Raw genomic sequence first — 13,390 nt, forward strand, 5'->3', positions numbered from 1 at the left:
CAGGAGCCACATGCTCAGTACAGGCTGCCGGGAACGATGTCCCCTTTCTACAAGGGTCAGTGTGAGCAGGAATGAATGATCTCTGGGAGCAGAATTCTCGGAGTCTTTCCACTGAATTCTCTGTCCCTGTGTCTTGGGGTGACTTTATCATGTGTATCCCCCTATTGCTGCTCTATGCCCAGAAGTGAACTTTGTGCATTTCTGTGCCTTTCAACTGAGCCTGAGAGGGGGGAGAGGAAAAAAAAGCCAGACAAACTTCTCAGAGCGTTTGTTCAAGGACACACATACACACTCCTCTGCATCCTGCTTGCAGCAAGAGCAGTGGGAAGCAACTTTGTTTCTTTTTAGCCAGTTTTCAGCTCCTTTTCTCTGGAGGGAGATGGAGAGTTGAACTTTGTTTTCCTGGGACTTCGGGGGTTTTTTTTCCCTTCTTCTCTTCTTGACTCTTTCAACATCAGAGCACATTGGGAGAATTTTCTCCCGAGGTGGGGGCCCTGAATGTGGGCCCATGAGCCAGCTGCAAGGAGGAGGAGAGAGACTACACCTACGGAAGTGTTGGGGTTCCTCCCCCCTGCCATGCGGTCATGGGAGAGGGGACCCTGGGGTAGAGGCATGGCCTGGGCACGGGGTCTCCCTGCTCCCTGCTCACATGTGCCCTAATCCTGTTCAGCACTGCTTATTTTGTGTTGCCCTGTGCGAGGAGGGCCCTGGTTGTGCTGTGATTGCTCAGTTCTTTGGCAGTGCCCCGCCCATGTGGCTGGAGAAGAAAGAGCTCTGAAACTTCTCTCAAGAATCGCTCCCTGTTTCTTTGCACGGGCCTCGCTGTCTATGGATGTTTCAGGAGACCCCACCGAAACACGGAAGGACTCTCAAATTATCCCAGCTTTCTCTGCACAGCGAGAGGTTTTAATATTTAGCATTGTTATCCTTTTCCTGTGTGTTTGTTAAAAAAGTAGTTTTTATCTCTTTCACTTTCTTCCCAGGAAAATTCTTTTTTCCCGAAGCTGGTGGGGGAGGGCTGGGTGTAACCTGCCTTCTATCAGAGGATATTTTCCTCCACATTTGTCCAAACCGGCACAGCCTGTCCTTTCCCTGGGTGTCTGTTGCAGATGGAAGCTGCTGGTGCCATTGTCAGCTTGAAGCCCTCTTTTGATGCAAGCAGATGTTGCCAGGTGTGTTCAGCAGCTGTTGCTCAATGCTTATGCCAAGCTATTGTGTTCCTCATGGAACCAAGGAGCCATTGTGACACTGCAGGGGCTGATGGCATCAAGGAGGCAATTGTGACAGTACAGAACCTCCTAGAAACAAGGCTCCATTGTGACACCGTGGGGAATCATGGAATCAAGGAGCCCATTGTGACACGGCTGCATGGAACCAATGGTCCATGGTTACACGGCGGATTCAAGAAGAGCACGGTGACACCACGCAACATCATGGAACCGTACGTCCATTGTGACACAGCAAGGCCGCATGGAAACAAGGGGACCATTGTGGCAAAGCAGGGCCTAATGGAAGCCTGGAGAGCATTGTGACATTGTGGGGAATCATGGAAACATGGAGAGCATTGTGACACTAAGGAAACTCCTGGAACCAAGATGACCACTGGCACATAATGGAACCTCATGGAAGCAAGCATCCATGATGACTTTGGAGGGCCTCAGGGACCACAGGACCCATTGTGACACAGCAGGACCTGGTGGAACCAAGGAGCCTTTGTGATACTCCAGATCCACATGGAAGCCAGGGTGCACTGAGACACAGTGGGGCCTTGTTGGAACCAAAGACACCTCTGCAAAAAGCAGGCTAGCTCATAGAAGCAAGGAGTCCATTGTTACAACGTAAAAGCTATGCAACCAAGGGACCATTGTGACACTGCGGGGCCTCATGGAACCAATTGTCCATGATGACAGTGCGGATCAAAGGAGACCATGGTGACACTGCGGAACCTGATGGAACCAAGGAGCCATTGTGACACAGTGGGGCCTCATGGAATCAAGGAGACCATTGTGACCCAGGTGTTGCATGGGAAGGCAAGGAGCCATTGTGACACTTTGGGCTTCTTCCCTTGAGCTCTGCAGCTGGCTGTCCCAGCCCAGCGCACCATGTGCCACCTGCTCTCCTCAGGGCTCTGCCTGCACACAGCCCCAGGAGAAGTTTTCCTGTTTGCAAGGAAAGAATGGAAAAGCCGGAGCAGGTTTCCTAAACAACAAACCCCACTCAGGAGCCACATGCTCAGTACAGGCTGCCTGGAACGATGTCCCCTTTCTACAAGGGTCAGTGTGAGCAGGAATGATCTCTGGGAGCAGAATTCTCGGAGTCTTTCCACTGAATTCTCTGTCCCTGTGTCTTGGGGTGACTTTATCATGTGTATCCCCTATTGCTGCTCTATGCCCAGAAGTGAACTTTGTGCATTTCTGTGCCTTTCAACTGAGCCTGAGAGGGGGGAGAGGAAAAAAAAGCCAGACAAACTTCTCAGAGCGTTTGTTCAAGGACACACATACACACTCCTCTGCATCCTGCTTGCAGCAAGAGCAGAGGGAAGCAACTTTGTTTCTTTTTAGCCAGTTTTCAGCTCCTTTTCTCTGGGGGGAGATGGAGAGTTGAACTTTGTTTTCCTGGGACTTCGGGGGTTTTTTTTCCCTTCTTCTCTTCTTGACTCTTTCAACATCAGAGCACATTGGGAGAATTTTCTCCCGAGGTGGGGGCCCTGAATGTGGGCCCATGAGCCAGCTGCAAGGAGGAGGAGAGAGACTACACCTACGGAAGTGTTGGGGTTCCTCCCCCCTGCCATGAGGTCATGGGAGAGGGGACCCTGGGGTAGAGGCATGGCCTGGGCACGGGGTCTCCCTGCTCCCTGCTCACATGTGCCCTAATCCTGTTCAGCACTGCTTATTTTGTGTTGCCCTGTGCGAGGAGGGCCCTGGTTGTGCTGTGATTGCTCAGTTCTTTGGCAGTGCCCCGCCCATGTGGCTGGAGAAGAAAGAGCTCTGAAACTTCTCTCAAGAATCGCTCCCTGTTTCTTTGCACGGGCCTCGCTGTCTATGGATGTTTCAGGAGACCCCACCGAAACACGGAAGGACTCTCAAATTATCCCAGCTTTCTCTGCACAGCGAGAGCTTTTAATATTTAGCATTGTTCTCCTTTTCCTGTGTGTTTGTTAGAAAAATAGGTTTTATCTCTTTCACTTTCTTCCCAGGAAAGTTCTTTTTTCCAAAACCTGGTGGGGGAGGGCTGGGTGTAACCTGCCTTCTATAAGAGGATATTTTCCTCCACATTTGTCCAAACCGGCACAGCCTGTCCTTTCCTGGGTCTCTGTTGCAGATGGAAGCTGCTGGTGCCATTGTCAGCTTGAAGCCCTCTTTTGATGCAAGCAGATGTTGCCAGGTGTGTTCAGCAGCTGTTGCTCAATGCTTATGCCAAGCTATTGTGTTCCTCATGGAACCAAGGAGCCATTGTGACACTGCAGGGGCTGATGGCATCAAGGAGGCAATTGTGACAGTACAGAACCTCCTAGAAACAAGGCTCCATTGTGACACCGTGGGGAATCATGGAATCAAGGAGCCCATTGTGACACGGCTGCATGGAACCAATGGTCCATGGTTACACGGCGGATTCAAGAAGAGCACGGTGACACCACGCAACATCACGGAACCATAGGTCCATTGTGACACAGCGGGGCCTCATGGAAACAAGGGGACCATTGTGGCAAAGCAGGGCCTAATGGAAGCATGGAGAGCATTGTGACACTAAGGAAACTCCTGGAACCAAGATGACCACTGGCACATAATGGAACCTCATGGAAGCAAGCCTCCACGATGGTTTTGGAGGGCCTCAGGGACCACAGGACCCATTGTGACACAGCAGGACCTGGTGGAACCAAGGAGCCTTTGTGATACTCCACATCCACATGGAAGCCAGGGTGCACTGAGACACAGCGGGGCCTTGTTGGAACCAAAGACACCTCTGCAAAAAGCAGGCTAGCTCATAGAAGCAAGGAGTCCTTTGTTACAACATCAAACCTATGGAAGCAAGGGACCATTGTGACACTGCGGGGCCTCATGGAACCAATTGTCCATGATGACAGTGCGGATCAAAAGAGACCATGGTGACACTGCGGAACCTGATGGAACCAAGGAGCCATTGTGACACAGTGGGGCCTCATGGAATCAAGGAGACCATTGTGACCCAGGTGTTGCATGGGAAGGCAAGGAGCCATTGTGACACTTTGGGCTTCTTCCCTTGAGCTCTGCAGCTGGCTGTCCCAGCCCAGCGCACCATGTGCCACCTGCTCTCCTCAGGGCTCTGCCTGCACACAGCCCCAGGAGAAGTTTTCCTGTTTGCAAGGAAAGAATGGAAAAGCCGGAGCAGGTTTCCTAAACAACAAACCCCACTCAGGAGCCACATGCTCAGTACAGGCTGCCGGGAACGATGTCCCCTTTCTACAAGGGTCAGTGTGAGCAGGAATGAATGATCTCTGGGAGCAGAATTCTCGGAGTCTTTCCACTGAATTCTCTCTCCCTGTGTCTTGGGGTGACTTTATCATGTGTATCCCCCTATTGCTGCTCTATGCCCAGAAGTGAACTTTGTGCATTTCTGTGCCTTTCAACTGAGCCTGAGAGGGGGGAGAGGAAAAAAAAGCCAGACAAACTTCTCAGAGCGTTTGTTCAAGGACACACATACACACTCCTCTGCATCCTGCTTGCAGCAAGAGCAGAGGAAGCAACTTTGTTTCTTTTTAGCCAGTTTTCAGCTCCTTTTCTCTGGAGGGAGATGGAGAGTTGAACTTTGTTTTCCTGGGACTTCGGGGGTTTTTTTTCCCTTCTTCTCTTCTTGACTCTTTCAACATCAGAGCACATTGGGAGAATTTTCTCCCGAGGTGGGGGCCCTGAATGTGGGCCCATGAGCCAGCTGCAAGGAGGAGGAGAGAGACTACACCTACGGAAGTGTTGGGGTTCCTCCCCCCTGCCATGAGGTCATGGGAGAGGGGACCCTGGGGTAGAGGCATGGCCTGGGCACGGGGTCTCCCTGCTCCCTGCTCACATGTGCCCTAATCCTGTTCAGCACTGCTTATTTTGTGTTGCCCTGTGCGAGGAGGGCCCTGGTTGTGCTGTGATTGCTCAGTTCTTTGGCAGTGCCCCGCCCATGTGGCTGGAGAAGAAAGAGCTCTGCAACTTCTCTCAAGAATCGCTCCCTGTTTCTTTGCACGGGCCTCGCTGTCTATGGATGTTTCAGGAGACCCCACCGAAACACAGAAGGACTCTCAAATTATCCCAGCTTTCTCTGCACAGCGAGAGGTTTTAATATTTAGCATTGTTATCCTTTTCCTGTGTGTTTGTTAGAAAAATAGGTTTTATCTCTTTCACTTTCTTCCCAGGAAAGTTCTTTTTTCCAAAAACCTGGTGGGGGAGGGCTGGGTGTAACCTGCCTTCTATAAGAGGATATTTTCCTCCACATTTGTCCAAACCGGCACAGCCTGTCCTTTCCTGGGTCTCTGTTGCAGATGGAAGCTGCTGGTTCCATTGTCAGCTTGAAGCCCTCTTTTGATGCAAGCAGATGTTGCCAGGTGTGTTCAGCAGCTGTTGCTCAATGCTTATGCCAAGCTATTGTGTTCCTCATGGAACCAAGGAGCCATTGTGACACTGCAGGGGCTGATGGCATCAATGAGGCAATTGTGACAGTACAGAACCTCCTAGAAACAAGGCTCCATTGTGACACCGTGGGGAATCATGGAATCAAGGAGCCCATTGTGACACGGCTGCATGGAACCAATGGTCCATGGTTACACGGCGGATTCAAGAAGAGCACGGTGACACCACGCAACATCACGGAACCATAGGTCCATTGTGACACAGCGGGGCCTCATGGAAACAAGGGGACCATTGTGGCAAAGCAGGGCCTAATGGAAGCCTGGAGAGCATTGTGACACTAAGGAAACTCCTGGAACCAAGATGACCACTGGCACATAATGGAACCTCATGGAAGCAAGCCTCCACGATGGTTTTGGAGGGCCTCAGGGACCACAGGACCCATTGTGACACAGCAGGACCTGGTGGAACCAAGGAGCCTTTGTGATACTCCAGATCCACATGGAAGCCAGGGTGCACTGAGACACAGCGGGGCCTTGTTGGAACCAAAGACACCTCTGCAAAAAGTAGGCTAGCTCATAGAAGCAAGGAGTCCTTTGTTACAACATCAAACCTATGGAAGCAAGGGACCATTGTGACACTGCGGGGCCTCATGGAACCAATTGTCCATGATGACAGTGCGGATCAAAAGAGACCATGGTGACACTGCGGAACCTGATGGAACCAAGGAGCCATTGTGACACAGTGGGGCCTCATGGAATCAAGGAGACCATTGTGACCCAGGTGTTGCATGGGAAGGCAAGGAGCCATTGTGACACTTTGGGCTTCTTCCCTTGAGCTCTGCAGCTGGCTGTCCCAGCCCAGCGCACCATGTGCCACCTGCTCTCCTCAGGGCTCTGCCTGCACACAGCCCCAGGAGAAGTTTTCCTGTTTGCAAGGAAAGAATGGAAAAGCCGGAGCAGGTTTCCTAAACAACAAACCCCACTCAGGAGCCACATGCTCAGTACAGGCTGCCTGGAACGATGTCCCCTTTCTACAAGGGTCAGTGTGAGCAGGAATGAATGATCTCTGGGAGCAGAATTCTCGGAGTCTTTCCACTGAATTCTCTGTCCCTGTGTCTTGGGGTGACTTTATCATGTGTATCCCCCTATTGCTGCTCTATGCCCAGAAGTGAACTTTGTGCATTTCTGTGCCTTTCAACTGAGCCTGAGAGGGGGGAGAGGAAAAAAAAGCCAGACAAACTTCTCAGAGCGTTTGTTCAAGGACACACATACACACTCCTCTGCATCCTGCTTGCAGCAAGAGCAGAGGAAGCAACTTTGTTTCTTTTTAGCCAGTTTTCAGCTCCTTTTCTCTGGAGGGAGATGGAGAGTTGAACTTTGTTTTCCTGGGACTTCGGGGGTTTTTTTTCCCTTCTTCTCTTCTTGACTCTTTCAACATCAGAGCACATTGGGAGAATTTTCTCCCGAGGTGGGGGCCCTGAATGTGGGCCCATGAGCCAGCTGCAAGGAGGAGGAGAGAGACTACACCTACGGAAGTGTTGGGGTTCCTCCCCCCTGCCATGAGGTCATGGGAGAGGGGACCCTGGGGTAGAGGCATGGCCTGGGCACGGGGTCTCCCTGCTCCCTGCTCACATGTGCCCTAATCCTGTTCAGCACTGCTTATTTTGTGTTGCCCTGTGCCAGGAGGGCCCTGGTTGTGCTGTGATTGCTCAGTTCTTTGGCAGTGCCCCGCCCATGTGGCTGGAGAAGAAAGAGCTCTGAAACTTCTCTCAAGAATCGCTCCCTGTTTCTTTGCACGGGCCTCGCTGTCTATGGATGTTTCAGGAGACCCCACCGAAACACAGAAGGACTCTCAAATTATCCCAGCTTTCTCTGCACAGCGAGAGGTTTTAATATTTAGCATTGTTATCCTTTTCCTGTGTGTTTGTTAGAAAAATAGGTTTTATCTCTTTCACTTTCTTCCCAGGAAAGTTCTTTTTTCCAAAAACCTGGTGGGGGAGGGCTGGGTGTAACCTGCCTTCTATAAGAGGATATTTTCCTCCACATTTGTCCAAACCGGCACAGCCTGTCCTTTCCTGGGTCTCTGTTGCAGATGGAAGCTGCTGGTGCCATTGTCAGCTTGAAGCCCTCTTTTGATGCAAGCAGATGTTGCCAGGTGTGTTCAGCAGCTGTTGCTCAATGCTTATGCCAAGCTATTGTGTTCCTCATGGAACCAAGGAGCCATTGTGACACTGCAGGGGCTGATGGCATCAAGGAGGCAATTGTGACAGTACAGAACCTCCTAGAAACAAGGCTCCATTGTGACACCGTGGGGAATCATGGAATCAAGGAGCCCATTGTGACACGGCTGCATGGAACCAATGGTCCATGGTTACACGGCGGATTCAAGAAGAGCACGGTGACACCACGCAACATCACGGAACCATAGGTCCATTGTGACACAGCGGGGCCTCATGGAAACAAGGGGACCATTGTGGCAAAGCAGGGCCTAATGGAAGCATGGAGAGCATTGTGACACTAAGGAAACTCCTGGAACCAAGATGACCACTGGCACATAATGGAACCTCATGGAAGCAAGCCTCCACGATGGTTTTGGAGGGCCTCAGGGACCACAGGACCCATTGTGACACAGCAGGACCTGGTGGAACCAAGGAGCCTTTGTGATACTCCAGATCCACATGGAAGCCAGGGTGCACTGAGACACAGCGGGGCCTTGTTGGAACCAAAGACACCTCTGCAAAAAGCAGGCTAGCTCATAGAAGCAAGGAGTCCTTTGTTACAACATCAAACCTATGGAAGCAAGGGACCATTGTGACACTGCGGGGCCTCATGGAACCAATTGTCCATGATGACAGTGCGGATCAAAAGAGACCATGGTGACACTGCGGAACCTGATGGAACCAAGGAGCCATTGTGACACAGTGGGGCCTCATGGAATCAAGGAGACCATTGTGACCCAGGTGTTGCATGGGAAGGCAAGGAGCCATTGTGACACTTTGGGCTTCTTCCCTTGAGCTCTGCAGCTGGCTGTCCCAGCCCAGCGCACCATGTGCCACCTGCTCTCCTCAGGGCTCTGCCTGCACACAGCCCCAGGAGAAGTTTTCCTGTTTGCAAGGAAAGAATGGAAAAGCCGGAGCAGGTTTCCTAAACAACAAACCCCACTCAGGAGCCACATGCTCAGTACAGGCTGCCTGGAACGATGTCCCCTTTCTACAAGGGTCAGTGTGAGCAGGAATGAATGATCTCTGGGAGCAGAATTCTCGGAGTCTTTCCACTGAATTCTCTGTCCCTGTGTCTTGGGGTGACTTTATCATGTGTATCCCCGTATTGCTGCTCTATGCCCAGAAGTGAACTTTGTGCATTTCTGTGCCTTTCAACTGAGCCTGAGAGGGGGGAGAGGAAAAAAAAGCCAGACAAACTTCTCAGAGCGTTTGTTCAAGGACACACATACACACTCCTCTGCATCCTGCTTGCAGCAAGAGCAGAGGAAGCAACTTTGTTTCTTTTTAGCCAGTTTTCAGCTCCTTTTCTCTGGAGGGAGATGGAGAGTTGAACTTTGTTTTCCTGGGACTTCGGGGTTTTTTTTTCCCTTCTTCTCTTCTTGACTCTTTCAACATCAGAGCACATTGGGAGAATTTTCTCCCGAGGTGGGGGCCCTGAATGTGGGCCCATGAGCCAGCTGCAAGGAGGAGGAGAGAGACTACACCTACGGAAGTGTTGGGGTTCCTCCCCCCTGCCATGAGGTCATGGGAGAGGGGACCCTGGGGTAGAGGCATGGCCTGGGCACGGGGTCTCCCTGCTCCCTGCTCACATGTGCCCTAATCCTGTTCAGCACTGCTTATTTTGTGTTGCCCTGTGCCAGGAGGGCCCTGGTTGTGCTGTGATTGCTCAGTTCTTTGGCAGTGCCCCGCCCATGTGGCTGGAGAAGAAAGAGCTCTGCAACTTCTCTCAAGAATCGCTCCCTGTTTCTTTGCACGGGCCTCGCTGTCTATGGATGTTTCAGGAGACCCCACCGAAACACGGAAGGACTCTCAAATTATCCCAGCTTTCTCTGCACAGCGAGAGGTTTTAGTATTTAGCATTGTTATCCTTTTCCTGTGTGTTTGTTAGAAAAATAGTTTTTATCTCTTTCACTTTCTTCCCAGGAAAGTTCTTTTTTCCAAAACCTGGTGGGGGAGGGCTGGGTGTAACCTGCCTTCTATAAGAGGATATTTTCCTCCACATTTGTCCAAACCGGCACAGCCTGTCCTTTCCTGGGTCTCTGTTGCAGATGGAAGCTGCTGGTGCCATTGTCAGCTTGAAGCCCTCTTTTGATGCAAGCAGATGTTGCCAGGTGTGTTCAGCAGCTGTTGCTCAATGCTTATGCCAAGCTATTGTGTTCCTCATGGAACCAAGGAGCCATTGTGACACTGCAGGGGCTGATGGCATCAAGGAGGCAATTGTGACAGTACAGAACCTCCTAGAAACAAGGCTCCATTGTGACACCGTGGGGAATCATGGAATCAAGGAGCCCATTGTGACACGGCTGCATGGAACCAATGGTCCATGGTTACACGGCGGATTCAAGAAGAGCACGGTGACACCACGCAACATCACGGAACCATAGGTCCATTGTGACACAGCGGGGCCTCATGGAAACAAGGGGACCATTGTGGCAAAGCAGGGCCTAATGGAAGCATGGAGAGCATTGTGACACTAAGGAAACTCCTGGAACCAAGATGACCACTGGCACATAATGGAACCTCATGGAAGCAAGCCTCCACGATGGTTTTGGAGGGCCTCAGGGACCACAGGACCCATTGTGACACAGCAGGACCTGGTGGAACCAAGGAGCCTTTGTGATACTCCAGATCCACATGGAAGCCAGGGTGCACTGAGACACAGCGGGGCCTTGTTGGAACCAAAGACACCTCTGCAAAAAGCAGGCTAGCTCATAGAAGCAAGGAGTCCTTTGTTACAACATCAAACCTATGGAAGCAAGGGACCATTGTGACACTGCGGGGCCTCATGGAACCAATTGTCCATGATGACAGTGCGGATCAAAAGAGACCATGGTGACACTGCGGAACCTGATGGAACCAAGGAGCCATTGTGACACAGTGGGGCCTCATGGAATCAAGGAGACCATTGTGACCCAGGTGTTGCATGGGAAGGCAAGGAGCCATTGTGACACTTTGGGCTTCTTCCCTTGAGCTCTGCAGCTGGCTGTCCCAGCCCAGCGCACCATGTGCCACCTGCTCTCCTCAGGGCTCTGCCTGCACACAGCCCCAGGAGAAGTTTTCCTGTTTGCAAGGAAAGAATGGAAAAGCCGGAGCAGGTTTCCTAAACAACAAACCCCACTCAGGAGCCACATGCTCAGTACAGGCTGCCGGGAACGATGTCCCCTTTCTACAAGGGTCAGTGTGAGCAGGAATGAATGATCTCTGGGAGCAGAATTCTCGGAGTCTTTCCACTGAATTCTCTCTCCCTGTGTCTTGGGGTGACTTTATCATGTGTATCCCCCTATTGCTGCTCTATGCCCAGAAGTGAACTTTGTGCATTTCTGTGCCTTTCAACTGAGCCTGAGAGGGGGGAGAGGAAAAAAAAGCCAGACAAACTTCTCAGAGCGTTTGTTCAAGGACACACATACACACTCCTCTGCATCCTGCTTGCAGCAAGAGCAGAGGGAAGCAACTTTGTTTCTTTTTAGCCAGTTTTCAGCTCCTTTTCTCTGGAGGGAGATGGAGAGTTGAACTTTGTTTTCCTGGGACTTCGGGGGTTTTTTTTCCCTTCTTCTCTTCTTGACTCTTTCAACATCAGAGCACATTGGGAGAATTTTCTCCCGAGGTGGGGGCCCTGAATGTGGGCCCATGAGCCAGCTGCAAGGAGGAGGAGAGAGACTACACCTACGGAAGTGTTGGGGTTCCTCCCCCCTGCCATGAGGTCATGGGAGAGGGGACCCTGGGGTAGAGGCATGGCCTGGGCACGGGGTCTCCCTGCTCCCTGCTCACATGTGCCCTAATCCTGTTCAGCACTGCTTATTTTGTGTTGCCCTGTGCCAGGAGGGCCCTGGTTGTGCCGTGATTGCTCAGTTCTTTGGCAGTGCCCCGCCCATGTGGCTGGAGAAGAAAGAGCTCTGAAACTTCTCTCAAGAATCGCTCCCTGTTTCTTTGCACGGGCCTCGCTGTCTATGGATGTTTCAGGAGACCCCACCGAAACACGGAAGGACTCTCAAATTATCCCAGCTTTCTCTGCACAGCGAGAGGTTTTAATATTTAGCATTGTTATCCTTTTCCTGTGTGTTTGTTAAAAAAGTAGTTTTTATCTCTTTCACTTTCTTCCCAGGAAAATTCTTTTTTCCCGAAGCTGGTGGGGGAGGGCTGGGTGTAACCTGCCTTCTATCAGAGGATATTTTCCTCCACATTTGTCCAAACCGGCACAGCCTGTCCTTTCCCTGGGTGTCTGTTGCAGATGGAAGCTGCTGGTGCCATTGTCAGCTTGAAGCCCTCTTTTGATGCAAGCAGATGTTGCCAGGTGTGTTCAGCAGCTGTTGCTCAATGCTTATGCCAAGCTATTGTGTTCCTCATGGAACCAAGGAGCCATTGTGACACTGCAGGGGCTGATGGCATCAAGGAGGCAATTGTGACAGTACAGAACCTCCTAGAAACAAGGCTCCATTGTGACACCGTGGGGAATCATGGAATCAAGGAGCCCATTGTGACACGGCTGCATGGAACCAATGGTCCATGGTTACACGGCGGATTCAAGAAGAGCACGGTGACACCACGCAACATCATGGAACCGTACGTCCATTGTGACACAGCAAGGCCGCATGGAAACAAGGGGACCATTGTGGCAAAGCAGGGCCTAATGGAAGCCTGGAGAGCATTGTGACATTGTGGGGAATCATGGAAACATGGAGAGCATTGTGACACTAAGGAAACTCCTGGAACCAAGATGACCACTGGCACATAATGGAACCTCATGGAAGCAAGCATCCATGATGACTTTGGAGGGCCTCAGGGACCACAGGACCCATTGTGACACAGCAGGACCTGGTGGAACCAAGGAGCCTTTGTGATACTCCAGATCCACATGGAAGCCAGGGTGCACTGAGACACAGTGGGGCCTTGTTGGAACCAAAGACACCTCTGCAAAAAGCAGGCTAGCTCATAGAAGCAAGGAGTCCATTGTTACAACGTAAAAGCTATGCAACCAAGGGACCATTGTGACACTGCGGGGCCTCATGGAACCAATTGTCCATGATGACAGTGCGGATCAAAGGAGACCGTGGTGACACTGCGGAACCTGATGGAACCAAGGAGCCATTGTGACACAGTGGGGCCTCATGGAATCAAGGAGACCATTGTGACCCAGGTGTTGCATGGGAAGGCAAGGAGCCATTGTGACACTTTGGGCTTCTTCCCTTGAGCTCTGCAGCTGGCTGTCCCAGCCCAGCGCACCATGTGCCACCTGCTCTCCTCAGGGCTCTGCCTGCACACAGCCCCAGGAGAAGTTTTCCTGTTTGCAAGGAAAGAATGGAAAAGCCGGAGCAGGTTTCCTAAACAACAAACCCCACTCAGGAGCCACATGCTCAGTACAGGCTGCCGGGAACGATGTCCCCTTTCTACAAGGGTCAGTGTGAGCAGGAATGATCTCTGGGAGCAGAATTCTCGGAGTCTTTCCACTGAATTCTCTCTCCCTGTGTCTTGGGGTGACTTTATCATGTGTATCCCCTATTGCTGCTCTATGCCCAGAAGTGAACTTTGTGCATTTCTGTGCCTTTCAACTGAGCCTGAGAGGGGGGAGAGGAAAAAAAAGCCA

This window comes from Aphelocoma coerulescens, unplaced genomic scaffold, assembly GCF_041296385.1.
Source record: "Aphelocoma coerulescens isolate FSJ_1873_10779 unplaced genomic scaffold, UR_Acoe_1.0 HiC_scaffold_120, whole genome shotgun sequence".
Classification (NCBI taxonomy): Eukaryota; Metazoa; Chordata; class Aves; order Passeriformes; family Corvidae; genus Aphelocoma; species Aphelocoma coerulescens.